The 15,219-nt window shown below is 40.4% G+C and overlaps 1 long non-coding RNA gene across 1 annotated transcript; it reads left to right on the top strand.

The window, feature by feature from the left end:
* Positions 1 to 812: 812 nt before the first annotated feature.
* On the top strand, positions 813 to 13,166 carry LOC115462651. The gene is made up of 3 exons (XR_003940911.1): positions 813 to 933; positions 3,986 to 3,987; positions 13,153 to 13,166. It is a non-coding gene; the product is annotated as an uncharacterized LOC115462651 (long non-coding RNA).
* Positions 13,167 to 15,219: the final 2,053 nt, after the last annotated feature.

Here is a 15,219-nt window from a genome sequence, read left to right as displayed (position 1 = left end):
ATGTTACCCATTGTTTTTCTATCCCCCCCTTGTTAGACCTCTTTCTGACTCCGTCACACGGGGGACTAAAGGTACTTAGTTCATATATCAGGTTCTGTATAGTTTTTCTAACCTCCATTGTCACCCAATCATAAGAGGGTGGCATTAGGAGCCATAATTGAAAACTAATTCCCATAACTACTGCTTACTGTTTTTCTGGGTCTAGGTATATTCTGGGCCATTTATGTTCCCACATAAATCTTATTAAACATCTGTCTAAGTTTCTGCAAAGACTGAGTGTCACTTGTATATGATCTACCTTGTAGGCTAGATGTAAGGTAAGGAGAAGATAGAATCAATAAAAATAAAGACAGAGATAGGTTTAGATAGATAAGTACATTTTATTTCTTACCCAAACACAAGTCTTCAAGTTGATACAAATACAGACATCAGATTCTGGTTTCAGCCGCACAGGGCTTCGCCGTCTGACAGAAGCTTTGGAGAGGACTCTCAAACTGAGCCAAAATCTCTCCTCTTTTATACCCTATCTTCTCCATAGAAGTGAATGGTGAGATACCTTGCTCCTAATCTTTCTCACTTTCTGAGATCATACTTTCCCATGCGATCTGCTATCTGATGTACCCAACTCCTTCCGTTCTCAGCTACTGCTAATTATCAACATGTTTTGGGAAGCGTTGAGATAACAGTTTCACATCTTCCGGCTGCAATACTTTTCATACCTTTCTCATGAACTCTGTATTACCTCTGTATCATTGTATACCAAAACTAATAAGCTCCATTTTATTCATCTGATCTTTCATTACAGATGCTATATTTGATTTAAAAATTGTACCAATTTGTGTCAGAAGTCATTATTCAGACCTGCTTTTTGCAGATTCTCAAATATTAAATCACTTGCTTGCTGTTTGGCCTACTCAGTACTTTTTTCCAGTTGTTCTAGGCTGCATAGATCTACCCATCACTATTCCAGTGGTAGATCTAAAGCCAGGCCATATACTAACATTCCCCTCTTCACCCTATCCCATAGGGTGACACCAGGGTTAACGTACCTTGGTACCATCCATTCCAGAAGGTATTCTATGAGGCCATAAAATTATCTGAGTCTTAAGATCAGCTGGTACAATTTGTTTCGTTTTCGGTTTGAAAGTATCATCTCGGCAGTATTTCAATTATGTCAATCCTACTAAAACCTATGGTTACTACAATATAATTTTCTTCAACCTTTAATATGCAGGTTCTATCTTATTCTTATGTATGTCAATATATTTATATTGTTATAAATCACAAATTCATTGGTTATATACTGATTATATCTTAATTATACATTTGCATAGATTTGCACAATTGATCACATCATCTTATACAGCTTTATATGGTTACATTCTATCCCTGTGCGCTATTATCTGATTATACAGTTGCAGACATCTCTCCAGTGTCTCTAACAGTTGCATAGCGATTGGTACTTCTCGGAGGGAGATAGTCCAATGTGTTTTCTCCTGTGGTGTTGGGAAGGAGATTTTCGTACAGGGCATATTGTCCTGCTGTGGTCCTTTTCATAATTGCGGTTTCAATTAAGCGTTCTACTAAGCCTCTAGCACAAGGGATTATGCAACATCCTACTAAAACAAAAATTGCTACCACTATGATTATGGTCGTAGCTGCTGAAATGATAAATGTTTTCCATTTACCAAACGCTCTATCCATCCAACCTGTCCAGGATGTATCAACGCCAGAGTTTTCTGCCAATTCTTGTGACAGTGAGGTTAAGCCTTCTAAAGCTCTGGTAATTGATCCATCTGGAGCTGTATTGTTGGGGATAAAGGTGCAACACTGGGTGCCTATCTTTTGGCACACCCCTCCATCCGCTGCTAGAAGTTGGTCAAGAACTAATCTATTTTCCAACGTCATCCGGCTAGTGGCGTCTAATTGTGTTGCAATTCCTTGAACTGCATCCCTAGTGTAATTCACAAATCTCTGCTGATTGTAATATATATAGTTGATCCAGTCAAGATTCTTATTGATAGTCGCCCACCAAAAGAAAACTGATTCAAATCCTGCAGCTATCTGGTTTCTGGCTTTAAACTCATCAGGAACCCCTCTTGGAACTCCAATAGCATCTATATAGACCCGATCATCAAAAGATCCAGGCATTGCATTTCTCTTCACTCGTGAGGAAGAGCTGCTATGAGGAGGAGGCAAGGATGCTATAATGATTGGAATGACTAATTTGACTAGGGCACATCTGCCTGTCCAATTGTTAGGAAGTGTATTGCGGATAGTGCGGGTTCCACAGTACCACCATATGTCTGCTCTAGCTTGTGAGAACCGTGTTAGGTTCAGATTTTTCAGAGTCCCATTTCCTAAGGTTGTGTTACACTTGGTTAAGTTTCCTAAAAACCGTGTCTGTTTCACCCCATATCGTTCCAGACATGTATGATATCTGGTAGCAGGATTTGGAATCCTGAATGCAGGTGGAATCCTCATCCGAGGGGGTAAGTAGGGGTGGTGCTCGTCAAGGTGTTGACAAGACTGATTAATGTCGTCTTTAGCCTGCAATAACTGCAACATACACCAAAATCCATCTGGATCATTTTGGAGATCTAAGGGGAAAGGAACAACTGTTGGTTCTGCTCTTGCATGGGAACAAAAATAACAATTAGAGACATTCAAACTCTTTGTAGTATAATGTGCCCATTCGAGCCATAGGTTTGTCTCTCCAAATCCTGTTTCCAGTGCCACTAAATCTTTAGAATTATTAATTGGTACAATCTGGTAAGGAATTTTTATTTCTGGGATCTTTGTCGGCACTAAAGGATTGGTCGCTGTAGGTTGGGCTGGGGGTGGAACAATCTTGATTTTTCCAATGGGGTCTCTACCTGTGGCATCAATTCCTATGGAATAAGTTCTGTATGTAACATCCGTTACTCCTCTAAAAGTGATAGCCACTGGATTACATTTGGTCATTTGGCAGAGGCCAGTGACTCGCAATTTCATGATGGAAATGCTCCTTTTTAGATCTGGAATCTCAGTACCTGAGTAGGGAACCCATGAACCTGTATACCACCATACTTGTGCCCAACTTCCACAATTGGGGAAGGGACACAGGTATACTTCAAAAGCTGACAAATATTGCTGCACAGGATGTTCCCCACACATTGTGTAAGCACACACATCAAGGGTGATAGTGGTTGTGTCCTTGGTAGTGGGTAATGTTATTTCATAAGTGGTTGTAAATTGTTCTTGAAAATTTGTTAGGTACTGTGTTCCATGTATCGTGGGTGTGGTGAGCACACACAACAGGAGGGCTAAGCACTTCATGTTGGTAGTTTTCATAATGAGGCACTGTAATTGTATGAAGGGTAAGTAACGGCTACTGATTAAGGAGAGCGACAAATTTATCCCAAGGGTTTTAGCAACAGGTATTTGGGTATGGGGGGTAAATTCTAATAGCCCCTATTTCAGTAGGATCTGGGATTTGGAAAATACCATATACTTCCAAAGGTCTCAATCCAACCTCTCTGATAAACAGGAAGGGAATCCAGTCAGTGCCCAGTACAGCGTATGTAATAACCCAAAAATCTACAATGTCACCAGTTTGTGGCCTGATTAGGAGGTCGTCTGTTTGTTCAATTTGTAAGCCTAAGGTTCCTCCAAACAGTAACTGAGTGTGTGTAACCGTACGGCTAGGACCTAATGTCCAACTGTCAAACAAAGGTTCACACAGTGTGTGGTATCTGGTGAAGGGGTCCCAATTAGGATCGTCTTCTGGAGCAGGGTCCCAATGAGGATGAATTAATGGTCTTAGATATTCTGGGGGTTCAGGGATCAAGTGTGCACCTAAATTTAAAGGCGACGGTGGGGGAGAATCAGGTGGAGAAGGCGGAGTGTCTGGTAAATTCTGGGACATATATTGATGGTCACTTAGGCATGTTGAGCTATCTGGGAGGACGAGTGGCTGGGACGGAGATGTTTGACGTGGCTATAGTAGTATGTGTGGGAGAAGGAGCGTCACTAGCAGGAACCAGAGAATAAAGAGGAGGGGTGGGTCGTAGTTCAAGCAAGGCAATATTATCCTCAAAAGTAGTTGTACGATTGGGGACAATATGGACCGAGCTACTGATAGGATTGGGAACAGTTGTAGAATACAAAACAGGAGGATCAGTGAGGAAAGGAGTAGTTGCAGAGGTTTCAATAGGCTCTGGAGGATTGCCAGTTGAAATGTCTGTAGTGCCAGATGTGTCTGCCCAGGGGGTGGGATGACTGGTGGCAGCGGGGCTGATCTTTGAGATCGTCTGTTGGAGTTTTGTGTAAGATGCTGTAGTAGGTGGTGGAGCAGGAGTGGATGCAAATACAGAAGTAGTTGCAAGTATTGCTGGGGTAGTCGCAAGTACTGAAGTAGTTGCAAGTACCGTAGCGTTTCCGGCTGGCAAGGTAACGTTGCCAGTGGGAAAGGCAGTAAGTGTGATCCAAAGATCAAAGAGGTTACTGTCAGCAGTATAGGGAAACAAGGTAGTGAGAAACAAAACCAAACCTATACACAGTATGATCATGCACACGAGTCCAACAGCAAACAGTCTGGCAGATGGGAAGCAGAAGAAGAGGGTGTATTGATATAACACCGTTACAGCAGAGGCAACACCTGGACGAGCACTGGTGTCGGCTTCCAGATAATTGTCATCCAAGTCTTTGGACCAATGGGAATTTGTATCAGATACCTGTTCAGAGTCACACTTATGTAGAAAAACAGTCTGGAAGGGGATAAGTTCTTCTGAAGTGCACAGCGGCGGAATTTGCTGTGGCATTTATGTGGCTTGAATCGGGAAGTACCGATGTAAAATGTCGAGCAGCTCACAGGTGTTGCTGTGCAAAATGTTTACTGTTGAAAACACAATGGACTCTCGGTCTTCCGGGGTCAACTGTCCTGCTAGGTTGCGGACTTGGAGGAGATCGTCTGCCAGATTACGGATTCTGATGAGGCGGATGCGAAGATCCACGTAGGGAAGTGGATGAACAGGAACTGTGGGAGGTGGAGGTGAAGAAGGCAACTCAAATACTGGTTCAGATACAGGTGGTTGTTCAGATGGTGACTCTGGAGATTCTGCGAAGGCTTGGATAATAATGTCAGCCAGATCAAGGAGGTGTGATTCTTATTTTGCATCCCATTCCTAATACTTCATAACATCCTGTTTGCTTTTTTTTGGCCGTCATCACACACTGGGCAGAAGATTTCAGCATATTGTCTACAATAACACCTAGATCTTTTTCTTGAGTGCTGACTTCTAAGGTGAATCCTAGCATCAGGTAACTTTGATTTGGATTATTCTTCCCAATGTGCATCACTTTGCATTTCTCCACATTAAATTTCATCTGCCATTTGGATGCCCAGTCTTCCAGTTTCCTGAGGTCTTCCCACAATTTTTCACAGTCCGCACATGTTTTGACAACTTGAAATAGTTTTGTGTCATATGCAATTTTAATCACTCACTCATCATTCCATTTTGCAGATCATTTATAATGTTACCCATGCTTTATTTAGGAGGCTGCCTAACTCTACAGTACCTGATGTTTGTAGTCGTGAACAATACCTCAAGCTGGACCTCCAAAATACACGGGAGAAAATAAACTAACCTCATCCTCCTAACTCAGAGCTGGGAAGAGGAAAATGAGTTAATTTAGAATTTGTCCAGAAATAATAACCCTTAACTTATAAATAATTGATCAGAAATGTTTTTGTTTTTTTTTAAATTAGGCCAAAACTATGGTCCTGTTTATTAAGCCGTGCTGTAGGTGCTCTAGCGTTTATAGCGTGTGCTAAAAGTGAGCCCTGCTAACATTATAGACACCCATAGGAATGTATAGGTGTCCCTAGTGTTAGTGCATGCTAAATTTTAATGTGTGCTAAAAACACTAGCATGCCTTAGTAAACTAGGCTGTATGTAAACCAGAGTTTGTAGCACAAAATCACAATTCTTTGAAACAGTTTTTTTTTTATTTCTCACAGCTTAACTCAGCAGTCTTAAGTAGTAAACTTAACTTTACATCTGAATCATATAACAATTCAAACTTTTTTAAAAACATAAGAATGGATTCTTTGTATATATATGTTTTATTCTCCTATTTTTCTTGGTGACCGAGTTCTACCTGGAACCCAACTCAGTTAAGTATTCTTAAAAATGATATTCCCCTAATTTAAATGTGTATACAGGGATGACATTAGGGACACTGTTTACTAAGCCACGTTATAGGTGCGTTAGCCTCTTTAATGTGCATTAACCATGTACCTGCGTTAACTATGTACACACCTACAATAAATAAACCTCCCCAAAATCTCCTCCATTTAGGAATTTCCACTATGACCAACCACAGCCATACAATAGCCACTCTGGAAATTCACCCCTCAAATGAATTTTTTCCTAAATTTTACACACACACCCCAGCCCACCTCAGGAGGTCCTCAAGACCCATAAATACCATTAAAATCTAAATAACATTAATCCTTCACTTTCCAGCCTGCCTGTCCCAAAAACTACATTTTAAAAAAAGGCTAAAAAAATTATCTGAATTACCAGACCCCTTACCTTATTCCCCAGGGTCCCTCCATTTGTCAACCACTTTTGTTTTTGATCTTGATGAACCCCCAGTGATCCCAGATGCCACAGATGGAAACCGCAAATTTCATGGAACTCCAGCCGGACAGCTCAAAACTCAAGCCCCAGGGATGTGACTAGGCCAAGACTGGTCATTTTCTTAGCTGTTTTGCCTTGGGAAACCTCATTCCCAGGCCGGACAGCATAGGAGATGGTTGTGATTTTTGCAACCTCTGCCCAGGATGCCCCTGACGACATCAGAATCCAGAACAGAACTAGCCCTGACTACCAATGAGTCCAGTAGCCACCAGGGACACCAAAATGGGCCAGGAATGGCCTAAAAATTAGTGTAACTAGGGGTTAATTAAAAAAATAAATACTTACCTGGGGGGGGGGGGGGGTCTGAGAAGGTGTAAGGCCAAGAGAAGGAGAGTGGGAGCGTTGTGGGAGCTTTGGCCTCGTTCAGGGCCGTTTTCTGTGAGGCTGGCGGTGTCTGGGGTCTGTTTTGGGTCTTGAGGGCGTCTGGCGCGGAGTTTTGGAAACCGGGAGCACAGGGGAAGGGAAACAGTGCTCCCGGTACAGCGTCGCGTTTTCCGGGGTTCAGGGACAGGTGAGCACGTCCTTGGGCGAGACGGAACAGCTCCGGTATGTTCAGACCGTCCGTGGGCCGGATTGGGGGTGCCTGAGGTGCGATGCGCTGCGGAGAGCAGCGGCGTTTTTTTTGTGCGAGTTTGTTTTGTTGGAGGGTCCGGGTCGCAATGTGGTAGGAGCGGAGGCAGCGGCGAGTGCGTGCACGTACATGGGAGCGTGCCGTTTCGGTTTCGTTTTTGAAGCTCCGGCGAGGCCTAGAAGCCGGGGCCTCGATTTAAAACCGGAGCTCCAGCGTTTTCGCGGTTTTTGGCCTGTTTTGTTATTTTAAGCTCCGTTTTTACCCCAGGACATGCGGGACCGGAACCGAGGGCAGGCATCGAGTGTGCTGAAAGTCTACATTAAGGTAAGGGGTTTTTTTAACCTAAAATTTCCATTTATTTATTTTTAAATTGTGTAAATTCGGTTTTTGATTTTTAAAAAATCAGGGGTTTAAGTTTTTTAAATTTGGTTTTTAGATTCATGATCAGGGATTTTTTCTTGATTTTTCTATCGGATTAGTTTTTTGAATTTAAATATTTTTAGGGGGTTTTTTGGAGGGGTGCTTGTTTGAAGGGGTTAATAAAGGGTTAAATTCTTAAATTCGACAGGGTAGATTAAGGAAGGGGTATATTAATTTTTGAGATGGGTTTTACAAATTTGGGTAGTTTTGGAGGGGTGTTAGAGGGGATAGTGTGCGGCGGATAGGAAAATTGGGGTATTTTTAAAATTTAAAAGTATGGTTAGATGTAGGATTCGGGGTTTTAGTGGCAGGGAAAATTTGGGGTATTTTTGGAAAAATTGGAAGGAGTTATAGTTTAATTTTATAATTTCCCATTAAACTCTATGGGAAATTATAAAATAAAATGGAGATTTTGCTGTGCTTCTCAGAATTCCGCTGGTCAGCAAGAGGGTTTAGAATGTTGGAAAAGGCTTGGGATTGGTCAGCAATGCTCGGAATCCCAAGCCAAAGCTTGGTCTCCTAGGAGATGAGGCTAACTGACAGTGGCAGTGAGAGGCTGGTGACTGAAGAGAGCGGAAGCGCAGCTCAGTGTGGGAGAGTCAGTGTGAGATTATTGGTGACTGGAAGGTAGAAAGTGAGTTTAGTGTGATAGTAAAAAGTTTGAGAGTGATAGTGAATAAAAGGGAAAGCCTGTAAAGGGGTTTTATTTGATTTTTGATCAATTATAATAAACTTGGGGGGTATGAGGTGTGATTGATTTTGGTGGTGAAAGATATGAATGATAGGGGAAAGGGTATGATTACATATAAGAATAAGAAGGTGATTAAGGAATGTTGGGATGTAAGTGACTGAAAGGGTTATCAGCCTATTCAGTTTAGGGAATTAACTGATTAGCATAGGCTTGAAGCAGGACAGGGATTTTTATTTAATTTTATTTAAATAGTTTAATTGGCCCTAAGTATTAAATAATAATTCCCTAGAACTAAAAGGTATCAACAATGTGTGAGAATAGATAGGGTTTTTCTTCCTATTAAGTTTTTAAGAGATAGGTTTAGGGAGAAGACCTGGAAGAAGAACCTGGAAGTTGGAGAACCAACAAGGGCCCCTCCGCAAGAAAGACTACACATCCAGTGAACTAATATCAGCTAAGTGACTATTGAGGGAATAGAGAAAAAAAAATAGAAAAGAAAAGATAGAGAAAGACAAAGACAATTCCTTATATACTTACCTTGCTTGCTTCTCTAGAGTGAAGACGGTACCTGTGAAAATAAAAACAAAGAACACACAAAGTATCAATTCTAGGAGTTTACTGTATAGCTTATTTGTTATCTGATTTAATTTAAAAGAAATTGAGAAATGGTTTTTTTTAAGATACTTATCTGAAAGTTCTTGAGTATAAAAGTGATTCCTGTAAAGAAAAAGATAAGAAAAAACACGTTAATATATTAAACCTGAGTTGAGAAATTGTTTAGTTAGTATTGTGATAAGAATAGAAGGGAATTTGGTTAGAAATTAAAATGTTATTGTTCCTAGTTTTTATTATTACCAGAATGTGTTAAATAAACTTGTTTTATTTATAGTAAATATAATAGAGTTTTATTGACTTCTTCAAATAAGGGATAATCCTGAATTTAGTTTTTTTTCCCCTCATGATCCCAGGGATTATGAGGAGAGGTTAGTTTTTGTAGCTTGCCCCTCTCATTCTGGTGTAGAGCCCCAAGGTCACGACTACTGACATCTGAAAATTTGGAGCTCTATTTCTGATGACATCTTTTGCCAGAGCGAGAGGGGTAAAGCCAACATTAGCAGACCACCCATGATCCTCCCCCTAGGTAAATAAAATATTAAACATGTAGAGGGTTACAATAAATATGTTAAATAGCACTGGTCCCAGTACAGATCCTGGTAGCACTCCACTATTCACCCTCCTCCATTGAGAAAAATGGCCATTTAACACCATTATTATTATTATTGTTATTAGCATTTGTATAGCGCTACCAGACGCATGCAGCACTGAACACCTGATACAAAGAGACAGTCCCTGCTCAAAAGAGCTTACAATCTAAATAAAGATAGACAAGACAGTTACGGATGAGGGAATTAATAAGAGCTAAAAAGCAGCAGTGAAAAGGTGGGTTTTCAGTATAGATTTGAAAACAGGTAGAGATGGAGCTAGACGTATAGGTCCAGGAAGTCTATTCCAGGCATAAGGTGCCGCGAGAGAAAAGGAGCGAAGCCTGGAGTTAGCAGTGGAGGAGAAGGGAGATGACAAGAGAGATTTGTCCAGCGAGCGGAGTTCACGGGGAGGAATGTAGGGAGAGATGAGAGTGGAGAGGTAATGGGGGGCTGCAGAGTGGATGCATTTAAAGGTCAGTACGAGAAGTTTAAACTGAATGCAGAAGCGGACAGGGAGCCAGTGAAGTGACTTGAGGAGCAGGATAGTGTGGGTATAATGATTCTGGCGGAAAATAAGTTGTGCCGCAGAATTTTGGACACTACCCTCTGTTTTCTGTCCAATAACCAATTCCTAATCCACAGAGGGACATTACCACCTATCCCATTACTTTTTAATTTTCTCAGGAATCTCTCATGAGTAACTTTGTCAAAAAACATTCTGAAAATCCAGATGTACATGAAAATGGTGTTACTATGAGTTTTTGTCTCCATGCCAAGTTTTTCTTCATATTCTCTTTTAGCATTCTTTAGCACTGTTTTGCATCTAGTTTGACATTACTTCTGTTGCTTCATATTTTCTTCATTTGGATCCTTTTCCCATTCATTGAAGGATGTTTTTTTGCCTCTAATAGCCTCTTTCACTTCACCTTTTAACCGCACTGACTGTCATTTGCTCTTCTTTCCATCTTTGTTAATACGTGAAATGCATCTGGTCTAGGCTTCCACAATGGTATTTTTAAACAACATCCATGCCTGATTTAAAGTCCTAATGTTTGTGGCCAACCCTTTCGGCTTCTTTTTAACCATTTTCCTCATTTTGTCATAGTCACCCTTTTGAAAACGGAATTCTTCTACAGTAGATTTCTTTAGTGACTTCGCTCCAGATATTAGCTTAAACTTGATCATGTTATGATCACTGTTTCCCAGCAAATCCAACTTTGTTACCTCTTATAACATGCCATGCATTCCACTTAGGACTAGATCTAAAATATCTCCCCTCCTTGTCAGTTATTGGACCAGTTTCTCCAAGAAGCAATCATTTATTACATCTAAGAATTTTACCTCCCTAGCACTCCCTGATGTAGCATTTTTCCAGTCAATATTGGGGAAATTGAAATAAAAAATATTAAAAATCCACCTTCTTCTTTTTTACAAATCTTACCTGGTATGAATATATCTTGGACTCAAGGTAATTTAAATCACCCATTATTATAATGTTGCTCAATTTTCCAGCTTTCCTAATTTCTGTAAACATTTATTCATCTATCTGTTCCTTCTGTCCTGGTAGAGGTAGTACAGCCCTACCAGTATACTTTTTACATGTGGAATTTCTATCCACAAAGATTCCACACTTCTGTTTCATGTAGAGTATTTATTTTGTTTGACTCAGTTTCCTCTTTAACATATAGATCAATCCCATTCCCTCCAATTTGATCCACTCCATTACTGTGATAGGTGTGGTTTCCCTGCTTTGTTTGGGAGATAAGGGGCAAGGAAGTCACATCAGTCATAGGGAAGGGTAGTCAATTCAGCATCAGCATCTGGAATATTTTTTGGATGAAGGCATTGACTCCCTTCCATGCCCTGTACTCAAACTAAGCCTATGCCTTTATTTGTTTTTAATATTTTTTTGTTCTTTTAATTGTGTTCTCTTTCTCTTTTATGGATGTCATTTTCCCTTTTTCAGTGTTCTAAATATACAATAATGGACTTGTATGCCTTTCTTGGTACTATACCTTTGGTATTTGTATTTCATTTCATGGTACTTTATATGATGGTGAATTACAGATGGGGAAAATGAAGTGACTTCATTTGCTCCTCCATGACTGGCTCTTTATGTGTTTTCATACAATCAGAAATGCTATTCCTTGCAAGGCATCTTATCAAATGATTGAAAAATGTATGGCATTGCACAGGAAAATCCATAATTTTAATGCTCATGTGATATTCATTTTAATATCAGTGCTAATACTTCAAATTGATACAAAGTAGATTTATGAATAACTACTGTTTAAATATATAAGAATTAATTTATTGTGACAAGTTTGACAGTGTATCATCAGTAACCACATGATGAGCAAAAACCACTGTAATGTTTCCTAATGGAACCAGCAGTATTTGATCTTAAATGCATAATAAAAGAAGCTCAGAACATTCCAGTTCTGTCTGAATCTTCTAAATTTTATCATCCAGTACATCAACTGTCTTTTTAATTTAATATTTTTACTTCATTACACACTTGAACAGCTATTTAATCTTGCACAAACACCCATATGTTGAGAAATGAAACTTGGCACAGCAAGATAAAGGCAAGTTGTATTATCGACTTACATTGGAATTGCTTATCATTTTCATAATGTCTGTAGAAAAAAGTTTGATTGCCATTATCTCAGCACCCAACAAGGTACACACAACCCTTGCTGTGAAACAGTGGGCCACTAGCAGTGCTATAGATCAATGTTCCCTCTAAGCTGAGCGGGAATCCTCTAACGTCAGTGGAGAATGTTGCTTCAGTATTGTATTTTCAATTCCTAGGGACAAGCATGTCCTCTGGAATCCTGCAGAACTTGACTATCCCTCTCTATTGAAAATGTGACATTGAAAGATCAACCCCTGCCCACTGGCAGCACTGCAGTTGATGGACTCCTGTTCAGCTTAGAGGGAACAGTGCTGCAGACAATTTGAATGTCAAAGGAGCACACAGATATAAAAGCCTGAGTAGTGGCTTAATGTGACCACAGGAAAAGTCCACTGCAAAATACGGAGATCCACCAACAGTGCTCGGCTTTGAATATCTGGGATATAGCTGAATCTGCGGTGAGCAAGAAGCTCATTGCCACTAGCTGAATATCGGACCCTCATTTTCTTTTTAGGAATTTACACTCCATTTGTGTGTGTATATGTACAGAATATTGGCATATTATTGAGTAGGGGGGAAGTTATAAATGTGCAATAAAAGGTGAGCTTTTACCGCACCTTGATTTATCATGGGATTCAGTAATAATTGGTGTTAATTGGCTATAATCAGTGGCGCCCTGGAGCAGTTTGTTTTTTAAATTTTACAAGCCGGTTGTTGCACCAGATCAGCTGGTGCAGGAGCGATCCTCCTAAGCTCCTGCACCATGCAGTCTCCACTCTCCACTCTCCGTACTAAAAAAGTGATTGCTGTAAGTTTCAGTGGCAATCTCACGAGATTGCTGCAGGAACTCATGGCAGCCATTTTCAGTACGGGGAGTGGAGAATGCATGGGCAGCAGTGTAGGAGGTTCGCTCCTGCCCCAGCTAACCACTGGACCACCAGGGCTGTATAAGGTAGGCCTGGGGATGGGGTTTTGATAAACATGTTGCATAACAGTGCAAGGGAGAGACAGGGACATGCTGCTTGGATGAGACAAGGGAAAGATAGGGGACAAGCTGAGTCTATGAGATGAGGGAAAGACAGGGGACAAGCTGCATGGATGAGAGGGAGAGACAGGGGACAACTGTATGTGAATGAGAGGGAAAGAAGGGGGAAAGGCTACATGTGGATGAGAGGGGGAGAAGGGAGAGGATAGGGAGACATGTCTTACATGGAGGGAAGAGAAAATGGACAAATGCAGCATATAGAAGGAGATGGAGAGGAGAGGGGGACATGCTGCTCATGGATGGGAGGGAAAGGAAAGGGGGATATGCTGCTCATGGTGGTTTGCTTTTTTGGAACTATATTTCTCATGGATGTTTGCTTTTTTGAAAATATATCTTATCTAATTTTGTATTTAGTGGCGTATGGAAGGAAATGCATTTCTGTTACTTTTACCAGTATTTTCACTGCATATAGAATCTAGCTTTCTTGGGGAGGCAGTGTCCAGTTTTTGTCTGCATGTTTTTTGTGGCCTCCTATTTTGTATTTATTTATTTAGGCATTAATATCCCACATTTTCCATTTTGCATTGTTTCAATGTGGCTTACAGAGTAAAACATTGTTACATTTGATGAAATTGTTGATGAGCTAGGGATGCAAAGTGATTATTTGTGAGATCGATAGTTGGAGGGGAAGATGATTAGCTGGGATGATAGTTAGTTAGGGGGGGGGAAATAATTAGAGAAGAAGACAGAGTTCTAATTAGTGGCTAGAAACCAAGTTAACAAGGGGAAAGAAGGGGACAAGTTACATGTGATACATCTATTTTGATGATCCCCTGAATCAATTGAGGGTCTGTCCATGTTCTGCATGTGCGACTGAGGTGAAGGATTCTGCTGGCATGTAGTGTCTGTGTAGGAATCCGTAACAGTCCAGCTTATTCCAGTTTCCCAGTAGCGAGTATATTGGTATATAGGGAGAGAAATTATCCGATAGTAAATCATGTGTCAGATTTGATGTCAATAAATTTATTGTGAAAAGAATCAGCAGATTGGGATGAATAGCAAACAGAGATTGGCTACAGATATAAGCATGCAGCAAAAATCAACCAAAACAGTCTGTGAAAATCAATTGGCCATTTGGAATTTACAGTAAAGAATTTTGTATGTTTTAATATTATTTGTAAATTGGTTCCTGCCTGCGCATATCATTTGTACCAATAGAATGTATAATACAGAAACATATACTACTTTTTTGTTTTTTTGAGAGAGAGATCCTGTTGTTAAACAATTACCAGCACACCACTGGCCATAGTTAGCAGTTATGGACATAACTTCCCCTCTAGTTGGTATTCTTTAACCCATGCACAGAAATCCCAGCATGCTCAACTACAAGGGGGTGTGGAACTGAAAGGGGCATGTATGGGCCAAGATCATGCTTAGAAGTTAGTTATGCATCTGTCATGAATTAGGTGTTAACATTTACACTAGCCATTGGGCTGGCATAAATGCAAATAGCTAAAGTTAGGTGCCTAATTGCATACTTATATTAGTATTCTATAACATTAATTGTGTGTGCAATTGCTGTTATAGAATCCTCACCCAAATTTAGGTGACCTTTTGAGAATTGCCCCTTTGTGCTACATTCTATATATGGCACCTTAAAAATTGGTGCTGAAAAAAACCTCCTAGGCGTATTCTATAAATTATACCTAAAGTTAAGCACGGTTTATAGAATACGCCTAATGCCCATCCGTGTGACTAAATTTAGTTGCGGGCATTTACACCAAGTAAAACTCGGTATAAATGCCTATGCCTAAGTTAAGTGTGGATTGGGTGTATTCTGTGACATCCTGCATAGTTTTCAGAATCATCCACAACCCACCCATTCCACACACATGGCCACGCTCCCTTTTCCAACCTGTGCCTTAGAATTGGAATTTACACACACACTTTACAGAATACGCTCAGAAAGTTGTGTGCAAATTCTAATTAATGCCAATTAATGTCAATAATTGCTTCTTAAGTG

This window comes from Microcaecilia unicolor, chromosome 2 (genome assembly GCF_901765095.1).
Source record: "Microcaecilia unicolor chromosome 2, aMicUni1.1, whole genome shotgun sequence".
Classification (NCBI taxonomy): Eukaryota; Metazoa; Chordata; class Amphibia; order Gymnophiona; family Siphonopidae; genus Microcaecilia; species Microcaecilia unicolor.
This window is presented reverse-complemented; position numbering and strand designations above follow the sequence as displayed.